Genomic DNA, 22,049 nt, shown 5'->3' with positions numbered 1-22,049 from the left:
GAGTCTTCCTGAATTAATTAACAATGAAAGCAATCCCTCACAGACATGTCTGGAGATCAGCCAGATCTAAACCATTCCTGAGTTGATTCTCTCTTATGTAGCAAATCTTAGTTGTGGAAATTGACTTTTAAAACAAACTAGCAGAATATTTTTTTTCGTTTTAGCAAAATTCCAATTCGTTTGTTTTAGTTTTTCCTGTTAAACTGTTGTAATCTAATATCAATTGAGACTTGTGATCTGTCATGTTTCTTTAAGAAGAAAAAAGGATAAATTTTAGATTTTTTATTAAAACTACTATCACTTTTGTATTAGTTTTTTGTAATACTAATGACATAATGACATTTAGAATTTGAAACAATTATCCATATCTGTGACCAAGAAAATTAAAAAGATAGCTTCTCACAGTGCAAATGAAAGAAAGAAAAAAGGAAAGAAAGAACAAATGAAAGAAAAAAGAAAAAAGGAAGAGAGGAAGAAAAACAGGAAGGAAGGAAAGAAGGAAGAAAGGGAGGGAGGGAAGGAGGGAGGGAGGGAGGGAGGGAGGGAGGGAGGGAGGGAGGAAGGAAGGAAGAAAGAAAGAAAGAAAAAAAGAGAGAAAGAAGGGAAGGAAGGAAAGAAGGAAGAAAGAAAGCAAGCTTTTACTAGAAACACAAACCCTTACAACTGCAAATGTAAATGACTCAACATAATATAAATAACAAGAAAGTTAGTTCCTAATCTGATCAAGCAGGATCTTATACACTGAGGTACACAATTTGTCAAATCCACAACTGAGTTAGTCCATGAGTTCCCAATATGCACTTAATTTTGTTGCTTTAAAAATAGAGAAAGCTGTAACAGCACTCTGAGGAGAAGGGGAGGGGTAGTGAGGAGATGGGTTTGTGAGGGTGAAACTGGGAGGAGAGGTGCAGGAATGGGGGGCTGTGATCTGGATGCAAATGGAATTAATAAAAAAAGTAGAGAAAGCATGAGAATGACGTCTACTCAGTAAATAAGCATAGAATTCATCAGTTGGTGTAGCATTGAATAGGAAAACATTTTAAAAATACCCAATAAACTAGCCTCGTTGTCTTCATTTCTATGTCTTTACATGGATGTCAAAGTAAAAACATGAGATCATAAAATTGTTATTTACAGAATAAGCAATCAGGCAAATGGAAAATCTGTTTTTAAATAAGCATTCCAAGATGACTCATAGTACAATATGAAACAAAACAAAAACCCTTATAAACATTGATGTTATATTTGTGTAGGATTTGTAATATCGTTGGAGTTAAAAAATGTTTTATGAACATATAAAATTGCTGCTTCAAATACAGAGTTTTAGAAAACAAAAAGAGAAATATTGATTTTTACCAAATGTGAAAGAGATAAGACCTTAAGATGCCAAGTCCTATCAATTGCCAGGCAGGAGATTATTGATCCTTGTTATATGAAGACAAAACATTTGGTCTAGCTGTTGCCTGCAGTAGACCCATGTGAGCCCAGGTAGTAACATTTATGAAAAGAATATGAAAAATTGACAATATAGTCAAATTCAGCAAATAGCTATAGGGAAAGATGAATCTTCTAGATTTGATTTATTAAATTTGCAAATTATAAATATGAAGGAATTATAAATTTTAAGTATGTAGCTACAATCTATGTTGACTCTGTGAGCTTCTTATTCATTGTATTCCTCCTGAGACAATAATGAAGGTATGTGGCTCTATTTTACATATTGAACTTTCAGAGCTAAACCTGGACACTGACTTTGTGATCACAGAGCTTTTGTAATACTAAAGTATATCATCCTGTGTATCATTTTGTTAATTCTGCAGATAGTGCCTCATTTTTTGCTGTGTGCCAGACACCATTAGGGGACCACTGATGAAGGGAGGGAAGCTGACCAGCTTCAGTTGTGATGACAGTATGTGGGAGACAGGTCAAGAAAATTTCAGATTCTTATACTATGAAGCCTTATAAAATTTGGAAAAAGTAAACTTATATTTAGGAGGAGAAGTTGTATAACAGAGACCTATATAGTTGAATAAATGAAAATTTGTAGATAACATTAGCCTAAGAGGGAAAGAAATTAGAATTTCTGTCAGTTTTCCTAGCTTGTTATTATGATTTAGCATTAAGATATTTTGAAAAGATTGGTTTAAACTGTAGTATTTTATGTCATAGAGTATTAAATTTTAAAATTGCATCAAAGGGATTGCTTTTAACAAAGAGATAGAGGGATATATAGAGTACAGTGGTAAACAAGGAAGAGCCAATACTTCTGACAGAAGAAGATGAAACATGTATTGGAAAATCTGAGCCTATGTTCTCGATAATATAACCAGAAGTCCAATTGAGTACTTACTAACTTTTGATGGGAATGCATTGCTATATAATTGTATGGCAAGAACTATCAAGGGCTTAGAAATGCAACAGGTTCCATCCCACCCGAATCTTAGACCATGAGGACGCAGGCTGAGACAGGTCTTTAGTCTCTTACAGAGAATCCATGATAGACACCAGCAAGGAAGTCCCAGAAAAAGGATGTACTCTAAAAGACTGCCAATGAGACAGTAAAATTGTCTACATCACCACTCTTTCCTTTTTCATAAACATCATAACAATGTCTCAATTATAACTACAATGTTTATTATTTTTCCTTGTCCAAATGGGGTTTTCATGGAAAAACAGGTAACTATTGTTAAGCTTACGTCATACATACACTCACAAACAGTAGAGTAGTTGCCTGAAATTACAGATGGTTGAGAATCTCACATAGCCTAAGTATTTCCTATGCATAAGTAGAATTAATTTGTAAACTATATACAGTAAGATATTCCTAGTAATAATAAAAAGTAAAATGGCAGTGAAATATGTAGTAGAAATTATATGGATGTTTTAGCTGTCTTCTTTTAAAGGAGATTATTGCATTTTATTGCCTTATAATGCATTGATCCCACCGCTGGTGATATAGTCCTAATAAACAGAATGCCTATGAGGTGACCTGAATTTAGGTAAGTGACACGGACATATTGGTTGCCTGTGACTAACTTCAGTTAAGTGAAGCTACACAACAAAGCAATAGGTGGTTGGCTGCACATGTCATCAAGCCATAGCCACAGCCAGAAGAAAAATCTTCCCACACTTGAAGCTGGGTGCAGTCACTCGGTGAGATATTTGAGAATGATAGGAGGAATTGAGTGTTATGCTATCAAATGAGAAATGCAGGTCGACAAATGTAGCTTCATGGATGACCTCGAGTTGCTTCTGCTAAAGGTATTCACGTTCCATGCTTGTCTTATTGTTCTATGTGATGGTGTACAGAAAGTATTGGAAGTGTTGAAGAATGACTCTACTGCAGTTAGTAGAAAAAACAGCAAATAATTCCAGGGAGTGTTGTGTGATTAGGAGAAAAAAAATACATCATGCTAAGGCTGATGATATTCAAGATTCCTATTAATCACATATATGTTATCATCTATAATTAAAAAATCTAAATTGGCAAGATAGAGAAGTCAATATTATATTAGGAAACAACATATGCTATGTATATTTCTAATTATTATTATATAATTGTACATCCAGCTCAAACCAAGCCAAATTTATAAAAAATGACCTACTAGTATATTTAAAGTTCAATGTCATATATATGACTTTTCTACTTTTAAATATTTTAGTTTATGATGATGTGATTTAATAAATTTTGATTTTAGTAATTACAATAATATAAAAATGCAATAAAACTGGGAAAGAAAAGTATTCCTAGTGATATTTTTTTCGTTTCTTTTGTTCATCTGCTGGTTTAAATTAGATTTATAAAAGGCACTAGCGTTTATTTCTTCCTATTCACATAAAATAAAAAAATGTATGAATGATCTCACTAAGACCAAAATAATACACCATTTTAAAAGAATTTGAGTGCTTTTTTAAAAAAAATTCAAAAATTTGATTTAGAAACTGTAACATGGTATAGAGGTCCAGCTCACACTCCACCTATTTTGGATCTAATACACATGATCTTCCCAGAAACCTGCAGGCACAAAATAAAATTGCAGGTAATCTCTCTCTCTCTCTCTCTCTCTCTCTCTCTCTCTCTCTCTCTCTCTCTGTCTCCTCCTCCTCCTCCTCCTCCTCCTCCTCCTCCTCCTCCTCCTCTCTCTCAAACACACACAAGCATACATACACATGCTTTTAGAAATTTTAAAATAAAAGTTGCAGCAATAAAATATGTGACATGAAAATTTAATACAATAGCAGTATGCTCTAAAATACAAAAATTTGAAGAAAATAATAAATTGAGACAATTTTCAAAGATTCCCAGATCTCACAACTATAATATTAAGCACATTCTCATAATACTGAGGAATATAAGACACAAATAACAGCCATCCAGAAAATAGCTCCTTATGAACTGTCTGGTCTAAGAGAGCCCTCATTCTATTGATTCAATCAAGACATAAATACGTATAAATATTAAATCTGGATTTTATTTTAGTTATACAAATAAATATTCAAGCATTGTAGTATACAAACTTAGAAGTATTGCTTTCAATATAAGCTTCAATGCTTATATATATATCTTAGTCTATTACTTGCATATTAATGTATAACAAATAGTTACAGACCACAATGGCTTAAAATAATAATAGTGTTGGGTACTGAACCTAGTGTCAAAACTACCATATATAAATAACAACTAAATAAAAAAGCCTTTAAAACTCTGGGAATCTGTAGGTGAGGCATTTTGGAAGGGCTCATCTGGTACACTGTGCCTATGATTACCATCAGATATTTAGAGCTGCAGTTACCAGAAGGCTGAACTGGAATTAACATTTCTAAAGAAGCATATTCATATTTGACAATATAATGCTGTTAGCAAGAGTTTTTACTTTGTCCTTTATACTCTTTACGAGACTGATCGATTGTACACACTGCAAATATAGCAGGATTCTTCAGACAGATCTGAGAGTGGGGAGAAAGGCACAGTACCTCATGTACTAGCTTCACAACTTCCATTTTCTGTTATTCTCACAAGACATGGCCTAAAACAGTGTGGCAAGGAAAAATGAGTCTACAGGTAAGGAAGCATGGATTATTAAGGCTCATTAAAAAGATAACTTACTATGCATGAAAAGTATAAAGAATCACATTAATCTTCACATTTTAGGTCCATAAAATTAACCTAAAAGTTTCTATCTCTGTGTCACAATAGAGACAATTTTCCTAAGTGCTTGACATGCAGCCATCTCAATCCTGTTAGCTCTTCTGTTTCATTTCTCTTATGTTGTTATATATCTCAGCAATCTGTAAACATTTGACATTTCATTACAATAAAATCTGAAGGGAAAAATAACCTATAATACCTGGATTGACTTGAAATCTTTAACTCTTAGGGAAGGATTCCACTCAAGGGATGACACATCTCAGATGGAATATCACCATCTTTTAAGTGAGAATACATGAAGTCATGCACATGATTTGTTTTCTAAACTAAAATTAACATTTAAATAATAAATAATCAATTAATAAACTCACATGACTTATTTTTTACTCAATAAAAATATATCTTTGTCCCCAAATTATGAATTCCCCTCCTATTCCTCCCAGGTTTTTCCCACACCATGTTCCACCTGGACGCACTCCCTTTCTGTCTCTCATTAGAAAACAATCAGGCCCTAAGGAACAATAAAAAAAAAAACAAAGAAATAAATGTGGAATAAAAAGCTAGCATATTGAAAGTTTTAAAAGAAAATAAAAGCAAAAATAAAAAACACAACAACAACAACAAACAGAAAAAGACCAAGACAAGGCACCAGAATCAGAGACTAGTTTTTGTATTCAGGAACCACATCAAAACACTAAACTAGAAATCATGATACATATGCAGAGGATCTGCTCCTGATTCCTGAAGGTCTTTGCACGCTAACTCATATCTGTGAGTTCATATGTGCTTTTACAATGTTAATTTAGAGGGTCTTATTTTTGTTTTTTTATTTTTTTGTTTGTATTTTTTTTGGCATCTTGCATTCCCTCTGATTCATATATTCTTTTCACCTTCTTTCCAAAGAGTTCACTGAGCCCTGATGGGAGGGATGTGATAGAGATATCCATTTATAGCTGAGCAAGTCACTGATTCATAAAGTATTACAAATATCAATAGGAGTAATTTTATCACTATGTTCTTTTAATAGAACAGTAATATTTGGTTGTCCCCTACATCACTGGGCTATATAGTCTCAGGTTCTTCATCACTATAGCAGTGTCAAAGATGGATTTTATTCTATGGAGTAGACCTTAAATCAAATCAGATATTGGTAACACCTAAACACTTTATACCACGATTGATTATGTCAGAACATAAAATATTTGTGGCTGTGTTGGGGTTTATCATTCTTTTTCAGTTGTAGTCAGGTTATCATCTTCTTGTACCAAAGACCATAAAAGTAAAGGTAATGTGTATGCACAATCTCAATGTCTCCATGTCTAATGAGTTATGTAGGCATTGTCTTTAGCAACAGTGCCTTGTTATCAGTCAGTTTGTGGAAAGCAATATACATTCTTGGAAATAGCTTGGGTTGTTTAGAGATTTCCATGGTATATCTTGGAACAACAGTTCAATGAAAAGTAACCCAATCCTGATACTGGAAGCTAAATTTGGTGACAAGAGATGGTCAATTGGTGCTCAGTCATCCCCATTATTCGGCATTTTCAGGTAGACTTTACATATGGATATACTTTACAACAAATCTACTGAATTAGACTTCCAAACTACTCACCAAATGGGCCTTAATTTTTAGCTATCTTGCCTCATATTCCCTCCCTCATCATATTTCCCTCCCCATACCAAATTGTTCACTGAATTCAAGCCTCCCAATTCATCAACTGTCTATAACATTCTATTTACATTTTCTAAATATGATCTATCTTTCCTTCTGTTACTTTATTGTATACCTAACTTCTGTAGTTCTATAAATTGTAACTTGGTTATCATTGAATAAATATCTAACGTCCACATATAAGAGAGTGTTGGGCCCCATTTCGGCCCTTCGGTTGGGCCTTGTAGACAATCCCAAGCCTGGCTCGAGTTTTGAGATCTATCTCAGTCACTTCTGTATTGAGGTGACTCAGCAAGACCAGTTTTGGCCCTACCTCTTCCCCACCATTGCTAATGCAGAGCTTTGTCATTGGCCCTGTCAGTCACCCCAAACGCTCCTTCACCCTTCCCCGCCTCCTATGTCATGTCACCCCATCAAAAGTCCCCCTCCCTATGCTCCGAGCTTATATAAGCAAGAGGCTGAAGCAATAAAGTTGAGTTTCGGCTCTGACAAGACTCCTGACCAGGTGTGGTTTTTTTGGGCCATTGACACTCACCATCCTGCTCAGCCCCAGAGAGACCTGGCAGACTGAGACCTCTCTCCTCTCGCCTGGACCTGCCAGCAAGTGGCCGACAAGGGAGTGCATACCATATTTCTCTTTCTGGTTCTGTGATTCTGTGACATCTCACTCAAGTTGGTTTCTTTTTTTTTTTTTTGATAGTTTTAGTAATTTACCAGCAAATTTCATTATTTTATTTTTTAATGACTGTTCAGTATTATGTAGATATACTACATTTTCTTTATTCTCCTGTTTAGGGTTATCTATATAGCTTCTAATTTCTGGCTACAATGAACAGAGCAGCAATGAACATGGTCTTTGTGCTAGGATGAACCTTCCTTTGGGAATATGCCCGAGAGTGATATACATGAATCTTGAGACAGAATGACTTTCTGTTTCCAAAGGAAACATCACACTAATATCCATGGTGGCTGTGTAAGTTTGCACTCCCACCAGCAATGGAGGAGTGTTCTCCTTACTCCCCATCCTCGCCAACATGGATCATTTCTTGTTTTCTTGACTTAATCATTCTGACAGTAATATGGTGAAATCTCAAATAGTTTTGATTTGCATTTCCCTGGTGCCTGAGGATGTTGAACATTCCTGTAAGATTTTCTTAGCCAATTAAGTTTCTTCTATTGAGAATTCTCTGTTTTTATACATACAACTCCCCAAATAAAATTGGTTTTATATATAATTTCCTGATTTCTTAATATGTTTTGGATATTAGCCATCTATCAGATGTGGAGTTAGTAAAATCTTTTCCCATTCTGTAGGCTTCCATTTTGACCTAATGATCATGTCCTTTGCCTTATAAAAGCTTTTCATTGTTTAAGGTCACATCTAGTAATTGTTATTTTTTAAAAGATTTATTTATTTATTTTATGTATATGAGTACTCAGGCACACCAAAATACAGCATTGGATCCCGTTACAGATGGTTGTGAGCCACCATGTGGTTGCTGAGAATTGAACTCAGGACTTCTGGAAGAACAGTTAGTGCTCTAAACCACTGAGCCACCTCTCCAGGCCACATCTAGCAATTATTAATCTTAGTAATTGCACTATCAGTTTTATGTTCAGAAACACTTTCTCCTCTGACACTGAGTTCAGTGTTATTCCCCACTTTATCTTCTGTGAGTTTCATTTTAACTAGTTTTATACTGAGGTATTTGAGCCATTTGGAGTTGAGTTTTCTGTAGGGCCGTATATACGGATTTATTTGGATTCTTCTAGATGCAGCCCTTCAGTTTGACAAGCAGTATTTGCTAAAGATGCTGAATTTCTTCCAGTATTTTTGACCATTATTTCCATAAAATATCAGGTGTCAATGAATGTGCAGATTTATGTCTGTTCTCTGAATTTGATTCCTTTAAATAATATTTATTATTTTCTTCCAACACCATGATAATTTTATCAATATTGCTGTACAGTATAACTTAAAATTTGGGATGGTGATAACTTCTGAAGTTCTTTTCTTTTTCTGGATTGTTTTAACTAAACAGGTTTTTTGTTAGTTTGCTTGATATTGTTGTTATGTGTGTGTTTATATATGAATCTTAAATTGTCCTTCAAATATATGGGGAAAGTTATGTTGGAATTTTTATAAGGATTGTTTTGATTCTTCTGTTTGTTTGGTTGATTGGTTGTTTTTTGTTATTTATTTATTTATTTATTTATTTTACCCTCCAGATTTTATCCCCACCCCGTCTACCCTCTGACTGTTCCACATCTCATACCTACTCCCCACTTCTCTGTCTCCATGAAGATGTCCACACCACTCAAATCCCCACCCAACAAGACCTCTAAACTCGCTGGGGGCTCCAGTCTCTTGAGTGTTAGGTGCATCTTCCCTGACTGAACCCAGACCCAGAAGTTCCCTGCTATATATGTATTTGAGGGCCTCATATCAGCTGGTGTATGCTGCCTGGTTGGTGGTCCAGTGCTTGAGAGATCTTGGGGGTCCTGGTTAATTGAGACTGCAGGTCCTCCCACAGGGTCACCCTCCTCTTCAATTTCTTCCAGCCTTTCCCTAATTCAACCACAGGAGTCAGCAGCTTCTGTCCATTGGTTTGGTGCAAATATCTGCATCTGACTCTTTCATTTGTTTGTTGGATCTTCAGGAGTAAGGACATAATAGGTCCCTTTTTGTGAATCCTCCATAGCCACAGTAATAGTGTCAGGCCTTGGGACCTCCCCTTGAACTGGATCCCACTTTGGGCCTGTCACTGAATCTTCTTTGCCTCAGGCTCTTCCTCATTTCTATTCCTTCAGTTCTTTCAGACAGGAACAAATATGGATCAGAGTTTTGACTGTGGGATGGCAACCACCTCCCTCACTTGATGCCCTGTCTTCCTGCTGCAGTGGGGCTCTATAAGTTCCCTCCCCCTAGTGTCAGGCATTTCATCTAAGATCCCTCCCTTTGAATCCTGAGAGTCTCTCACCTCCCAGGTTTCTGGTGTATTCTGGAAGGTCGTCCCGCCCCCCAACCTCCTATGCCTTTGGTTGCCTGTTTCCATTCTTTCTGCTGGCCCTCAGGGCTTTAGTCCTTTTCTCTCACCCAATACCAGATAAAGTTCCCCTCTCCCCCTACCCTCAGTCCACTTTCCCTCCCAATTCCCACCTTCCCTCCCAACTTGTGATTGCTTTCTTCTCCCTCCCAAGTATGAGGATTATTTTGAATCTATAGATTGCTTTTGGTAGGAATGCCATATTTACTATGTCAATTCTTCTAATCCATGAGCATGGTAGATTATTCCATCTTCTGATATCTTCTTCAATTTCTTTCTTCAAAGACTTGAAAATTTCAGTCATACCAGTCTTTCACTTGCTGAGTTAGAGTTGCCTTATGATATTTAATATTACATGAGGCTACTGTGAAAGATATAGTTTTTTTATTTCTTTTTCAGTCCATTTTCAATTGTATAAAAGAGGACTACTGATTTTTGTGACTTAATGTTATAGCCAGCTACTCTGTTGAAAGTTTACGCAGCTATAGATGTTTCCCAATGGAATTTTTCATTTTCCTTGGTCACTTATGTATACTATCTTATTGTTTGCAAATATTAATACTTTGATTTAGTCTTTTCTAATCTGTATAATCTTGATCTCCTTCAATTGTCTTATTCCTATAGCTAAAACCTTGAGTATTATATAGAAGAGGTATAGGGATAAACTTGTTTTATTCCTGACCTTATTGAAATTGCTTTGAGTTTCTCTCTATTTAAGTTTATGTTGGCTATGTTCTTGCTATAATCTGTTTTTATTATGGTGAGGTATATTTCCTATCCCTACTCTCTATCAGACTTTTATCATGAAAGAGTATTGAATTTCGTCAAAACCCTTTTCGGCCTCTAATGAAGGATCACATGGTGAACTACTTTATTGATTTACACATGTTGAACCATCCCTCTATCTCTATGATAAAGCATACTTGATCATGAAAAAATGGTCATTTTTATGTGTTCTTGGATTTATTTCTAAGAATTTTATTGATAACATTTTGTATCTATGTTCTTAAGGGAAAATGATCTATAACTCTCTCTTTTATTTTTATTGGGGCTTTTTATGATATGTATATCAGAGTAACTGTGACCCCATGGAATGACTTTGGCACTGTTCCTTCTATATCTATCTTGTGGAATAATTTGAAGAGTATTGGCTTTAACTCTTCCTTGTATGTCTTTAAGAATTCTATGCTAAAGCCATGTTTGTATTAAAACCATCTGGTTCTGGACTTGTTTTTGTTCTTGCTCTTGTAGTAGTAGTTATTGTTTGTTTTGTTTTGTTTTATTTTGTTTTGTTTTTGAGCTGCTGGGAGATTCTTAATTACTTCAATAAATTTCACTAGGCATTATATGTTTGCTTAATTTGCTTGCCTGATATTTAGCTAACTTTGGTAAGTGCTATGTAGGGAGAAAATTATTAATTTCTTTTAGAGTTTTCAATTCAGTAAAATACTGTTGTTGTTTTTGTTGTTGTTGTTTTATTTACTTAAAGTATGTCCTGATGATTCTTTGTATATTCTTGGTGTCTATTGTCATACCCACCTTTTCATTGTTAATTTTATTAATTTGGATATTACTTTTCTGTCTGATAGTTAATTTTGTTAAGAGTGTCTCAATCTTTCCTTTTTTCAAAGAATCAACTCCTTTTTATTGATTATTTGAATTGATTATTGTTTTTATTTTTTATTTAGCTGATTTTAGCTTCAGGTTTGATTATTTCTTACAATTTACTTCTTTTGGATATGATTTTTCCTTTTTGTTCCAGGGTTCTCAGGTGTGCTTTTGTGTTACTTCCTTTCCCTTTTTAATCTAGCCATATGCTATAAACCTACCTATACATGCCATCTTTATTTTTTCTTATGAATATGGGTATGTTATTTATACATTTTCATACAATACAGGGAAGTCTTTAATTCTTTTTAATTGTCTTTTTTTGTGATATTCAATAATTAGTTGTTCAGTTTTCATGAGTTTGTAGGTTTTATATTATTTCTATTGTTATTGAAATCCAGCTTTAATTTATTGTTGTCTTATTGAATGCAGAGAGTTATTTCAATTTGAGCGTATCTGTTGAGACTTGCTATCCATTCAAGTTTGTGGTCAATTTTGGAAAAAGTTTCAAGAATGGCTGAGAAGAAGATGTATTCTTCTGTGTTTGCTTGAAATGTTTTGTAAATATCTGTTATGTTCATTTTGTTTATAGTATCAGTTAGCTCCAACATTTCTTTGTTACAATGACTGGTGTAATGGCCAGAGTAGAGTACTAAAGTCTCTTACTGTCAGGGTATGTGTGGGAATATGTGATTTAAGCTGTACTAGTGGTTTTTTTATGAAAATAGGAGCCTGTGTGCTTGATGGTTAGATGTTAAGAAACTGTGGTTGGTAGATTTATTTTCTTTGATGAGTATGTAGTGTCTTTCCTTATATCTTCTGAATGGTTTTCATTTGAAGAATATTTTGTTAGATATTAAAATGGCTACACAAGCTTACTTCTTAGATCTATTTGCTTGAAAGATGATTTTTCAATGACTTTCCCGGAGGGGATGAATATCCTTGATGGTAAAATATGTTTCTTGAATGTAGCAGAAGGATAGACTCAAATTCTTTCTGGTAGCCTATATTTGTTAATTGGGGAACTGAGACTATTGATATTGAGAGATGTCAATGACCAATGTTTGCAATGCCTGATATTTTGTTGTGGTTATTGTTGGTGGTGGTAGTCGTAGATTTGTGTATATGTGTTGCTTAAATTGTGTTTTTATTACTAAATGGCTTATAATCTCCATATATTGCAACTGAGTGATTAAAAGTTTTGATGCCTATGTAATCTAATCTGTGTTCTTTGGAATCCATAGAAAAGTTAAGTGTCATTTTTATAGGTCTACCTTTAAATGTTACTTGGTCTTTTTCCCTTGAAACTCTTAGTATTCTTTTTGTTCTGCATGTTTGGTGTTTTGATTAGTAACTACCAAAGGGACTTTCTTCTCTGATTCAGTCTATTTGGTGTTCTATATATAAAGGGAGTCCTTTACATTTATAGACATGTCCTTCTTAGATTAGGACTATTTTCTTCTATGATTTTTAAGTGTGTGTGTGTGTGTGTGTGTGTGTGTGTGTGTATTTGACCTGAGTTTCTTCTCCTTTCTTTATTTCTGTTACTCACAGACTTGGCCTTTTATTGTAACCCAAATTTCCTTGATGCTTTATGCAGTGAAATTTTTCTTTCTTTTTTTTTCAGATTTAATTTTTTTTGACTAAAGTATCAATTTCTTATACGGTGTTTTTAATATCTGAGATTCCCTCTTCCATTTGTTCTGCTGTATAGTCAATGATTTCCTCTGATGTTCCTATTTGAGTTGCTAAAATTTTTATTTTCATATTTGCTTAGTATTTTTTATTATAGTTCTAGTCTCAGGTCTTTCCATTTTTGTTCAATGATAAATTTCTTTAAGTGTTTTGTTCTTTTCCTCTTTAAGCACCAGCATCATATTCATAAAGGAATATTATCCAGCCATGGAAATAGGTAAGTCCAGAGTGTAAGTTATTTGTAGAGAAATTTCAATCCAGAAACCAGGCTGCACAGACAAGAGATCAGAGCCAAAGACCTAGTTCTGTGTGATCCAGCTGGAATATAGACAGAAAACACCCCTGTAATGCCTCTGGGCTGCAATACAGACATGCTGTTAGTACTCAGGAACTATTAAGGTGAAATTAGTTTGTAGATAGAAGCAGCCATGTTTTAAAGTGATGTCTAATTGAGGGGCAGACAAAGTGATAACAAAGAGAAATATTTGACAGAATGAGTCAGAGATAGGATACACCCAATTCTCACTAGAACAGTACAGAAAAGAGAAGCTATTTAAGAGAAGTACAGGGACAGAAAAAGTCAGGTGGGAGTCAGTGCAGTAAGGTGGAGTTGAGTCTTCCTGAATTCCCACAGTTCAGTGCTGGTCAGCAGAGACAGTTGAAATCAGAGAATAAGAAAGAGACATAATATTAGAATAAATGCTAGAGTTAGTTTAAGGCCAAGCAGAAACATTCAAATAAGAAGCTGAGAGAATCCAGATTGAATCAGTCATCTTGGAGAAGAGTTTGAGCCAGAACAGCTGAGTTGAACCAGTCAGTCAGAGTTCAGACAGAATTAGAAAGGGTGAACTTCTTTAGGAGTAATTATCTGAGAATACAACTACAACTCATGAATAATAGTTACTTTTGCAGGTCCGTCTCTGTGTGTGTGTGTGTGTGCGTGTGTGTGTGCGTGTGCGTGTGTGTGTGTGTACCTTAGCTATATTGCTATACTCAGGAACTTCTGTCGTAACATTACTGTTCTCCAGTTGAGACATATTGCCTTTGTTGTGGATGATTTTTTTAAATGCTTGTGTGTATCCACCTGGGTCTAGGGAAATAGTATTTCTAGGTGCTGAATCCTGGTCTTCTCTTTGTTGGATGTTTGTTGTGTTCCTTGTTTTCTGTTGCCTTCTTTGGTTTTGAAAAGAGTTCAATGGTCATGTGTTGCCTGGTAGGAAATTCTACTGAGACCTTGATAGGTCTGGCGACTGATAGTTTCAGTTAAAATGTGCTTATAGCTATTGGATGCTGACATTGATAAATGGAAATGCGATGATGGTAGAGGAGATGAATTGAACCTACATGAAGAAAAGTAAGATGTTCCACAAAGATCTGCTTTTTCCTGGAAATAGGACTAAAGAATGTGAAGAGACCACACCAGATATTCTCCTCTAAAGCTGAAGATGGTATTGTGATATATTTGGAGACATGGAGGGAGAGATGAATATCTGTATATAGGCTATGTGCTTCTCTTATTGTGATGGCTTGTGGGTTCCCAGGGACTACTTACTGGGGTTGAGTGTGAGATCAGATAAAGAGTTGGAGGAAGGAAGTTTGGTGAGAAGATCTGTGTGATCCATGGAGATGAGGCATAGGGGAAGAAAGAAGGCTGATGCTGGTGGTATGTTGCAGAGTTGGAGATAATTCTGAGGGATTGGTTTTGAAGAAGATCGGGGAGTGACGAAGATAAGCTTTAATATTTTAGCAAAGAAAGCTACTATGTGAAAGATACATACTTAACAATGAACTACTTTTATCTGCCAGGAGAAGAAAATACAAGTCCTTGATCTTTAGGCCCATAAAATACTATTAGCTACTACTAGTTCAAGAATGAAATAGAAGAGAATATTTTTTAATAATGAAATGAGACTAGTTTTATTCTAACACCAAACTGTTTTGTTACACTCCTCCTGGTGAGGTATTAACAAATATCTATTCACTTCAAATAGGAAGCCTACTACAGATCTAAGTAAGGGCATCACCAAAGTACAACTTGGCAAACAAATGAACTGTATTGCTTACAGGAGTATGAATGAAGAATTACTTACAAGAACAACAACAAACCTCGAAGAAAGATAGATAACCAAAAGACTACCTTAGTGTGAGCAATATTTCAGAAAATCTGGGCATGAACATGAAACTCACTGCACAACCTGTAGGCAGTGCAACAGGTTGAAGAGTGGGTTTTCTGGGTAGGTCAGTTGGTGTGTGTGTTAATCAGGCAGCTCAGACTCTTGGAAGCTCAGTTTTCTGAAAGTGTCTCTCAGCAGTCCTTATTCCTTATATATTTGGGGAAGAAAGAATGTAGTAAATCTGGCCAGTTTTAGAAACTTTCTGATGCCACTGAGTTGTTTTCTTCATGAGCTCCATGAGCTCTGAAAGATGGATGTTTTGCCTCCCTTTAGAACATCTTGTGTCTTAACTAAGTTCCCACCAAGATGGAAAATTTTATCTCAGAGGAAATTGCAACACTACATAGATATAGACAAAGAAATTTCAGAAAAAGAAAATATAACTCTTCTTAGTGCATACATCAAATAAAACTATTACCACAATTATTAAGGAAAAGGTAGTAATGCATTTAGAACAAATTATAGATCTGGTCTAAGTGATACTGTGATAAGAAATGCTGTAATTTAACATAGTATTTAAAAACAATTCTGAATAAATTGTTATATCAAAAAGTTCAAAGAGAAAATTGATTCAATCTTACTGAGACAAAAATGGTATTTGAAAAAAAAATCCCACATGCAATACTAATTCACATGCTCAGAAATCAAAGCTAGAATGGTTCTCAGGATGGAATGCTCATCAGCAAGTATGCTACAGATAAAGACATACACTCTGGAAAGCTCAGCACTTTTCCTCTTAGTCTGAGAAAAGGCAATGATTTCTACCTATATCAGTCTTTACTCACCATAAATCTAAAAGCTGTGGTCGGTGAGGTAAGATGTAAACATCCAAAAGAAAAAAACAAAATCGTCTCTATTTTCAGATCAAAGAATTGTTTGTATGTTTTGTCACTGTCTTGAATATATCAAGGCTAATACCCTGAGTATGATATTGTGCTACAGTTCTGAAAGATTTATTACTGAAGTGAAAAGAACCATAGATTCTCCTTGTACAATATTTATAATCATCTAAGATGAGATGTTTTAAATAAAGATATGTTCTTAGAATATTTTGAAATTAGAATATATTCCCATATTGATACATCAGTAAGCATAAAAATTACCTTAAAATTTAAATGTCTAAGTTTGTGCAAAATTACATAAGACTTTTAAGTGTTCATTGTTGTAGGAGTAGCTTGATAAATTACAGAACAACATGTGTATTTTAGATTGTCAGACAACTATAACCAATCTCTTTCTACAATAAGGAATGTTTGCACAAAAAGTACTTTAATAACAGCATAAATAATAAAATCCATAGAAAGGTAGGCTCAGAAGTGTCCAAAAGGCAGAGCAGAAGACCGGATATTTAACCAACATCATCAGACCAGACAGACAGACAGACAGGCAGGCAGACAGATACACATACACACACACACACACACACACACACACACAAATACACACAAAAGACCTGAAAACTGAATTAACTCTTAAATAGTTATTGTTATTTTTTTAAGAGGAGATGGTAATTAGGGAGATGGAAAATAGAAGAAAGGAGAATTTCTTTGCTCTTTTTTTAAATTTTTTATACTTACCTTACAAAATTATGTTATTTAATAATAAAATAAATATTGAAATAATTCTGACAATAATATAATTCTAAAGATTCAAAATGATGTGACATTATCCCAAAGAGACAAATGGAACAACAAATGAATGGAAAAGAATATCATTATCATTATTCTAATGAAGGTTAGCAAAAAAGTTTGCTGTTTGTTCAAAAATTGTTCAGTATAATATTTCATAGATGAGACTCTCTCATGCCATTCTCAAAGCTGGAATATGAAGAGGGCTGAGTTTTGAGAAGGCTTGTCACATATACCCAGATATACAAGCAGTTAAAATTTTCTCTGGTGGAGGAAAGAAGAATCAATAACACATGCACACATACACACACATACGGTGGGGGGGGGGCTGGATTAGGTGTGTGTCATCTGGTTTGCACAGTGCCGGGTACCAAACACATGTTTTCAAGCATTCTAGGCAAATGCTCCACTAACTCAGAAACATCCACCTTATGCTCAGTATTTCTGTAAATCTAAAACTTTAAGTGAAAAAGTTATATGGTAGTTTAAATTCTTATAAGGGCTTTTTCTCTCCAGAAAGCAGCTTCCAAGAAATCCATTCCATAGTCTTTGCACCTCATTGCTTTGGCAAGTCATTAATAACTACTTTAGTATAATATTAAAATACATCTTTGTCTTTCTCCTCTCTTCACTCTAACTTCATTTATATCATTTAATTTCTGTGATTTCTAAAGCCTAATAGCAGATATAACATTTTGAAGTGCAGCGCAATATTTAATTGTCATAAATTTCATGAAGGATATCCAATAATATATTTACCTACAGTATAATGTGTTACTATTAAAGTAAACTTTGATAAGTGTTTTTAATTATAAGTATGTGTGAGAATCTATGAGTGGGTACATGCACATGTTTGCAAGTACCACTAGGGATCAAAAGAGGTCAGAAGAAGCATGGGATCTCTAGGAACTGCATTTACAGGAAGATAAAAGCTACTAGAAATGAGTAATAAAATTGAGCAACTGAGTTCAGTTCCTAAGTAAGACCAGTACTTGATCTTAACCACTAAGCCATTTTCCAAGACCCAGATTTTGATAAGGCTGAATACAAGAAAACATTAGAAAATTGCATTGCTTTTCAAAATGCAATGGATCCACTGCAGATTTTTGAAAATTTATTACTTATAAAATCTTAAACATAGACACCTCAAAATTATTGTGAGATTCCTTACAAACATAGTTTCATACATAAATGTAATTCTATAAATGTAATTAGTTAGAACACCTTGAAACAAATCTAAGTAAAAGGCAAAATATGACACTGAAAATTAAACAGAAGAAACTGGATTATAAAAAGATTTTTCATGGTCATGGATGGGAAAATTGAATATTATGAAAATGACTGCTTTGCTTAATATGCTCTCCAGAAACAATGCAATCAACTTCAAAATTGTAAGAATATCCTTCACAGATGTAAGAAAAACATATAAAAGTTCATATAGAAACAAATAAACTAATAAATAAATAAATAAATAAATAGGGCTTGAAATATCCAAAACAATACAGAGAATAAGACATTTCTGGAAGCATTACAATATCTTATTGCAAGGCATACTACAGAGTCCTAAGAAAGCAAGCAGCATGATATTGGCACAAATCAGACATATAGAACTAAGAAGCTCTGAACATTGTTCCATACAGTTATACTTTCTAATTTTAATAAGATTTCAGAATTAGTAGAACTTGACAGAAAAGACAGCCTATCAAACATATAGTACTTCAAAACTAGATACCCCCCCCATACACACACACACATAAATTTTGTGGATGGAGCAAACTCCAACAAGTTCCAACAACTTAATACATGCACACATATATTTGGTAGATGAATGGAGCAAACTTTCAACAACTTTATTTTTCTCTTAGTCCTTTTTAAACCTCCTAAGACAAAGTTTTCTATATAAGAAGAATATTATCTCATAACCACAAATTGCACATTTTCTAAAAACCATCGCCACAAAAAATATATTTTACAAAAAGAGACTAGAGTCATTACACTTATTATCTTTGAAACTTATAAATAACTACACCTTTGTCATTTATCTTTTTATCTACAAGCTCATTGTAACCGCAAAGCAGTACCTCTTTTGTCATAGATTAATAATGTTTAAGCAAGCCACGTCTATAGTAGGAAGTTTTTCTCTATGCTTGGCTGAAGACAATCTGTATTTACTAAGGAACAGATCATCTGTCTTATATCTTATTTTCAAAGTCTTGATCAGTTAAGCTGGCTAATCATCTGTTCTCAGGTTTGTTGTTCTTGTTTATATGTTTGTTCTTTCTCATAATAGAATCATTTATTCTTTATTCATAAATTTCCTTCTTGTACACACCGAAAAACTGCTACCACATCCTTAGATTACAAGAACAAGAAATTCAGACCCAACCTAGAAGAGTGTTTGTTTGATCACTAACTTGTCTAAAGCCAATTTTTCTTGCTACTATAGTGCTTGAAATGTTCTGCTCTTTCTAACTCACTGTTCTGCTCTTTATAACTCATGCAGCTTTTGCCATTCTATAAGGAAAAGGCACATTTTATTTTTGACTCTAACTTTAAACCTTCTATCAACTATCATAACTCCCCAATTTTATTTAAATCAACATAACTAACAAAAAGTTAAATGAAATCAGGAATTCAAAAAAAAATCATGAATCAATTTAAACAGCACCATCTCAATAGCACTCATCTACATGTTGATCTGCAGGAAAATTAACCCAATGGAGTGAGCGATCACCCAGGAAGTAATCACATCATGCTATAGGCAATGAAGGTCTCCTGGTGTCAACTGACACCAGGCCAAATAAATGAGGAATATGGCAATGAAACTCATGAGGAGCATATCAGTAGAAAGAAGCATTCCCAGGAAGAAGTCTCTGTAGCTTCTCCATTCCATAGTAAATCTCTCTATTGCAGTTGAGCTAAGTGACAAATCAGAGAAAAGTTTGACAGAATAGAATATACCCAACTCTCATGACAAGAGAGAGGAAAAAAGAGGTACTTAAAAGAAATCTTTGCAAAGAGGAAATAAAAGGAGAAAGGAGGTAGTTTTGCTGGGACAGTTGTACAGACACAGGTTGCAGAGAGAGAATAAGTTACACGCAGGTGAAAATGGAATGAGCCAAAGAATGAGGAGATGGAAGATTAGAAGATATTGACAGAGTTAGTGTGAGATTAAAACCAGTAATTCAGGAGAAGTCAAGAGAAGACTGAGTCAGTCAGCTTACAGAGGAGTTTGAGCCAGAACAGCGGACTTGAACCAGCCAGCCAGAGATCAAAATGCACTAGAATGGATGAGCTCACTCAGCACTAAGTCTCAGAAACTGAAAGCATTCTAGCCTTAGATTAGATTCTATAGAGGGTAAAAACTTCCAGGACTAGGTTTAGGTTACAGACAGAGGCAGTAAGCCTCATATATGACAGTTACATCAGGCAAATAAAAGATACTTCAGCAAAATTTCTCATAGAATATGACCAAATAAGACAAACAGAAAGGCATACTTGAAAGGTAAAAAGGAGAGAGTATAGTCAAGAAATCAGACTTTAAAAAGTGAACAACAGAAAAATAGAAAATTAGCAATTTTCCAAATAATTTATTTCTGAAAGTGGAAAGAAATAATAAGATTTCTAATAATGATTCTCAATTCACACTCTCAAATACACATATTACATCAGAAGAATGCTTACAGTACATTTCAGATTTATTAAATATAAAGAAAATAGCTATGCTCCCAAAAGAAATCAAATTATTTTAGGTTAGAAATTATAAAGCAGATACTAAAGCCTACACCTTCTTTGGAATTAAATTTAGAAGGAGTAAACTCCCATGGGTTTGGTTCTTAAAATTAGCCAAGCTAAAGTATTCCATAGAGGTATGGAGAAGAAAGAGCCAGGCTCAAAATACAAAATAGGTAAGTCATTGTACTTTTCCTATCCATGAAAGGCCTCTGGCCATAAACATAACTGTACTCTCTAGCTAAAACCTGTAAACTTCCTTTGGCAGGAAGGATAGAGACAGTAAATCAGGAAATGGGACAGCACAACAGTCTGTGAGTTCACATCACATCTTCATTGTCACATCCAATAGAAGCCCCAAAGCTTACATATTTTTTAGTATTCTGAAGATTGGGCAGGTGGAAAGAAAACACAGGGCAACAAAGAGAGAAAAATTAAAATACAAATAAACTGAAATTATAGTTCAGACTGGGTCATCAACATGAACATCAGAAAGTCCTTGAAACAAAACATTATTGACCAAAAATCCATGCTTATATAAATGGGAACATAATACCTTTGAAAAATAGCATTGAGTTAAAGTTTTTAAGTTTACTTTTTATAAGAACAATTCTATACATTAGTTGGCTGTGTGTATATTCATGTTAGAGTGTAGCAGTGAAATGTAGATCAGACTCATGAGCCAATCCTTGCATCTGGTTTGTAGGAGACAGGATTTTGTTGTTCTTATCTATCTGCAGATACCATCTAGCTGGATCACAAACTGCTGGGTACCTCTTGTTTTCTCCTCCAACCTGACCACAGAAGTGGTGTGACAACAGATCGGCACTACTGTGTCCAATCGAACGTAGACAGATTATGCTACTCTCAGCCTTGGTCATAGAAGATTCATTTTCCTGTGGATAGTGCTTATAGAGTGATGTTTTACTCTTTATACTGCTAAGAGTAAACAGCTGTGACTGCTCAACTATACAGTACACAGCACTATCCAGCCCTCATTGCCAAGGTGTAGGAAATACTGGCTAAAGTGTGAGGCATTGGAAGTGGCAGAGGATCAGAAAGACCATTGTGAAATACTATCTGCTGAATATAAATTGTTTCAGCAACTGTGGCTACCTATGCAAGACCAGCAAAAGATGAACCCAGATAAAAGTTCTAGTTTGGAGTGAGAAGGTGATTCTAAGGTTACAACCTTCAGTGTGAAGCAATTGAACACTATTCTCAAAATCAAATCTTTTATGCCCTCGAAATAGCTGCTAGAGATGTGGTCTGTGGAAGAGCTGTAGACTTGTAGCCATATTCTCTAAAGTGGAGACAGCTACAGATCCTTGCACCCTTTACACT

Source organism: Grammomys surdaster, unplaced genomic scaffold, assembly GCF_004785775.1.
Source record: "Grammomys surdaster isolate TR1022 unplaced genomic scaffold, NIH_TR_1.0 325, whole genome shotgun sequence".
In the NCBI taxonomy this organism is placed as follows: Eukaryota; Metazoa; Chordata; class Mammalia; order Rodentia; family Muridae; genus Grammomys; species Grammomys surdaster.
This window is presented reverse-complemented; position numbering follows the sequence as displayed.